Source organism: Octopus bimaculoides, chromosome 23 (assembly GCF_001194135.2).
Source record: "Octopus bimaculoides isolate UCB-OBI-ISO-001 chromosome 23, ASM119413v2, whole genome shotgun sequence".
Classification (NCBI taxonomy): domain Eukaryota; kingdom Metazoa; phylum Mollusca; class Cephalopoda; order Octopoda; family Octopodidae; genus Octopus; species Octopus bimaculoides.
The window spans coordinates 37656401-37661412 of NC_069003.1; the positions used below are offsets into that span (position 1 = coordinate 37656401).

At 39.0% G+C, this 5012-nt stretch overlaps 1 protein-coding gene across 1 annotated transcript in view; it reads left to right on the plus strand.

The window, feature by feature from the left end:
• Positions 1–1470: 1470 nt before the first annotated feature.
• LOC106875824 (beta-1,3-galactosyltransferase 5) overlaps positions 1471–5012 on the plus strand; it is a 15151-nt gene continuing 11609 nt past the window's right edge. The window contains exon 1 of the mRNA XM_014924109.2: positions 1471–1648. The gene's annotated coding sequence lies outside the window, so the exon portion shown is untranslated. The remainder of the gene's footprint in view (positions 1649–5012) is intronic.

Below are 5012 nucleotides of genomic sequence, written 5' to 3' on the forward strand. Positions count from 1 at the left end.
GATTACCACCGTGACGACAACAATTACTACTACCAACTACAAGCATTCCCCCCGACGTCGCCAAGTTTCAACAGGACATCATTACCACTGTCAACATCATTACCACCACACATACAGAACACAGCTATATTACAGTTCCTGCGCCGACGTCTTCACCATCAATGTACTGTCTACCACAATGTCGTTCGCCAACAACCCCACCACCAGGGACACACCAGATCAACACACTCGGTTTTATGTTCACTGTGGAGTGGAATTTATCCACTCACGCACAACAGTAAGAGCTAGCCGAATTGAATATTCCGTACCAGGTAAACGGTTACAACTGACCACGACTTCCTGAGTAGACATTCTATCTCCTTGTGGAATTTTAATACGAACTGGTTTTCTCTATCTCAGTGTTTTGGGACTTTTCGCAGTCTATACTACAGACACTTTTATTATGTTCTGTGTTTTTTTTCTCACACATACACTAGTGCACTCATATATTTTCTTTCCTTTCAGGGAAAACAAACAATCAGACTTTTACATCGCGTGATTCCAGTTTCCTGGACAGTTGTCATCACGGTTGTTTTGTCATTGTCATTTCATTTGTACATTGCATGCATGTATCACACGAGTGTACATTTCATTTCTTTCATTTTTCTTTGTGTGTGTTTGTGCTACATCTTGTGGGTGGTTTTCAGTGGCCATCCTGCCTCAGGCGTTCCAACAGATTTCATATTATCGTGCGTTTCCGCACTGGCAAGGGAGCCCTGTAGTAACGCCGTGCGCATGCGTAGTCTCACGCATGCGTGGAATTCAACAAGCAAGCTTTCCCGCTTCATTCTGTCTCTTTCTCGGTCGGCCGGCCATGAACATGGACGTGTCAAGCAGTGTCTCCAACATTCCAACTCTGGAGACAGTCTCTTTCTTGCTGGCCAGCGATTGATCATGGACGTGTTTAGCTGTCTCTCACCATCTTTCGGACTTACGCTCGACAGCTCGCTTACATCTACATACCAACGTCCCAACAACAATGCTCACGCACACAGAAGCTGTAACAACAATCAAGAGCTAAAGATGTATATATTTACCACCTGAATAAATGTTGTTTAAGTTGATAGTCTGGAGTTCAGCGTTCCGTTATATTTCTTAATTTTATATAGGAAAGTCAGGTATACATCTAATGATGTATAACCAACTTTTCTATAAAGTAAAAGATAATAAATAATGGCAACAACAGCAATGTGACTTCGACATCATTGTTGTCGTTGTCATCATCAACAACAACAACAACGTCGTCATCATTGTAATCGCCAAGATGACAACAAAAACGTATTCTCGAGTTTCCACCCATTCACCTCACCACCACCACCCCTAGCACTATTGTTACCATCATCACTATCATTATCATCAGCAGCAGCATTAACACCAACTCCGCTGCCACTACTACTACTACTACTACTACTACTACGCAGAAACGTCAAGTAAAGATTGAAAAGGGAAAAGGCAGTAGAAAAAGCTAACCTCAATTAAGCGTGAAATAAATCCAGCAGCAGCAGCAGTTAGTAGTGGTGGTGATGACGGCGGTGGCAGCGTGAAGTAGCTGTTCGTCTCCTGTGACAAGAAAGAGAAGTTGGAAGCACTTATGATTTCTAACTACAAGGTAAATGTATCGTTTACACTCACACACACACACACACACGTACATCTGTCGGTTGTTGTTGCTTAACCCCAGGTCAACTTCGATCGAACAAAAACTGTGATCGCTGCATGTTTGCTTGTTTTTTGGGGGGTTTTTTTCCTCTCACTTTTTATTCAAGTATATATAAGTGTATCTGGGAGAGCATTATTCAATGTTTCTTCCACTTTCAAACATGGTATGAGAGAGATCGGAAAGGGCTCGCAAGATCTCGTAAGTTGAACGAACGAGCGACCAACCGCGAAGAGGATCCCGTGAAATTACCATTTATTGGCACGCAAGTCAGACGTGCAAAATTATGCATACCTTTTGTATATACACGTCATTTTATGTAATGTATATGAAGCGTTATATATGTGTGTGTGTGATAGAATTTGCATTCACATTGTTTATATATATATTCGTGTATATGTATACATACAGAATTTACTTTAAAGTTTCTTTTAGAAAGTGTGATGTGATTTTCTTATATGGGAATCGTTCCGGCAAACATTTGTTTACTGAGCATTTCTCTACACGTGGACTATTGATGTTATGTCTTTGTTATCATGTCTCACAATCCACTCATTCGAAACTCAGCCTAACCTAGAGAATGATAAAAAGAAAAGAAAACTAGAGCATATGCGTATGTCCCAAACACTCTTGAGGAGACTTTTAGGCGATTGTATAGCACTTACATCCTTCTGTCTGACGCGCGCGCGCGCACACACACACACACATCCTCTCTCTTTATCACTCTTTCTCTTTTTTCTCTCTCTCTCTCTTTATCCCTCCGTCTTTCTCTTTTTTCTTTCTCTCTCACAAATCGTATTTCTTTCAAAAACAGAGACACTTAAGACAATTCCTGGTTTTATGACACAAACTTCTTGTTTTAAAGTGATTTTAAGTTAAAACCTCCTACGATTTCACGTCCATTTTCCAAACACTAGCTTAATAATGAATGGCAAAGTTATTACCTCCGCCTTCCGAGGGCGGAGATGTTGTTTCCAGTCTGTTTGTTTGCTGGTTTGTGGACAAGACACCTCAAGAACCGTTGGATGGATTCGGATGAAACTTTCAGAGATGTTTGTCTTCGTGACTGGCACGAACTCATTAGATTTGGGGATCGATCTGGTATCGGACAAGGATTTTCGATTATTATATTTACTTTTAGGATTACTTTGACGTTCAATTTTTTTCTCAATTAGCTTCCTTGACGCTGTTGTAAAAGTTTTATTTTCGTTTCTCTTTAATTAATTTTACTCGTGTCTCTAAACTGATGAAGAAAGAATTCAAACTGCATAAACAAACGGCAGCAAAACCGTTCAGAAATTAAATAACACTATCTTATATTTTTATAATGTATATATTAAATATATTATACATACATATTAACACTTTACTTATATACATACATATACTTACATATATACATCGATCTAAAACGAGAGCAATACTAAAGGAAGGCCGGAATTTAAGAGAAGAAACCAAAAGGTCTCATGCTATTCATTTAAAAATTCCTGATTAGAATTTATTATTACAACCGCTCTTGAAAGTATTTTGAATGGTGAATTTGTTAACTTTCACTTGTATTATAACTTAGATAATAAAAAAAAATCTTAGATATGTTTCGACCAAAGATCGATCCAGGCCATGTCTAACTTAATAGATAAGGATAAACTATTTATTACAATTACTAAATTTTCTACAACCACCTTCACATTCCGTGATTACCATTGGGATCGATCAGGTACCGGATAAGGATTCTGGATTATTTTTCCGGGTTTTTTTTTTGTTGTTTTTTTTACTTAATTTTTGAGATCGGTCAGGTTCATTTTTAGTATTCTCGTTTGTGAGACCAGTCGAGTTTATTTCAGATATTCACATTTTAAAATACATCTCTGGCTAATCGTTGAGAGGACGTTAGTGTTACCTTGGCGGAGGTTTGCGCTCTTGTTTTACTAGATAATTTCATGATTTTCAAAATTGTTTCAACAGAAACAAGATAACCAAAGTGTAGGATGAGCTATGCCTGTCAAGGCAGTATGGTCAGGGATTGATTGCTTTTGATCATAACCTGGAATTAAACTCACAACAATCACAATAACAAACGTATTAAAGGGAATCAAGAGGAAAGCCCTTACGTCGTTCACTCGGCTAGCTCGAAAAAACAACCACATCTTCTTTAAATCGCACCCGGCTGCCTTAAAATAATCGAAGGACACATTGGATTATGTAATCTGGTTCACTGTGCATAGAAAAACAAGGTTCCGACTGAAATACTTTGGATTTTTAAGTCTACTCAATGAAGACCAACAATGTGACGCATCTAAGTGGTCGTTCGTCTCGCTAGAAATGGCAGCAAAATCCCTCCCATATCCCATACCCCAAGGTCTTAAAGGCGTATCCGATAATGCAGTCCTACATATCCGTAAAACGAAGAAAAGAAAGACGGGATTGTTATGGTTAGAATGCTTTTGATCATAGATCTGGTTGAACAGGCTTTACCAGGGGCTAAACAACAACATGTATTAAAGAATGCTTCTTTGCGTGTATGTAGCATGTTCTAGACGACCTCTGTAGATGTGTAAATCTGAAATCTTCCTTCAGCGTTTGTTTGTGTGTGCATATTTGGCTCCTGGATACATAAAAAAGGTAATCTATAAATGTCACCGAGAAACGGCGGAGGTAAAGAATACGCGCACTACCCGTTTTCGGCGTAACCTAACCCTAAACGCTGAAAACGTGTGGTGTGCGTATTTACTTTCGCCCTAGAAATGACAGTCAATATTTCCCTTTCAAACATTCTTACAGTGTCAAAATAAAATTAATATTCTCTTTCACATATTTAAAAGTGTAGTCCTAGGAACATGTATAAACACATAGTAGTCATGCGTGGTTTGTCCTGACTGGTATGTGTCGTCGCTCGTTCACGAATGACCAGGAGCGAAGACAACAACAGCAACAGAAGAAAGGGGAAAAAACCTCTACCCAGTCGGTTGGTCTGCTAAAAATAACAGGGTGGACATTGGAATTAGACACTGAGGGAAAATGGCTGTAACTTTTTTATTTTTTAATTTTGACGATTTTCGTTTTCGATAATGTGTTCTATATGTCACGGTCATGCGATTCCCCCTAAAAAAAATTTTGGACCACCCCCTCCCCTCCCCCACACACGGGGGATGGGGGCGATTTTCATTTTTGACATTGTGTTCTACATGTCCAGGTCGTACGAATAGCCTTCTCGCAACTTAGATGTGAAAATGAACGGCTTACATTTATATTGAAATAGAAAAAGGATCATATGTGGAGTCCCCACCACGAAACTTGATATGCTAGAAATAACAGC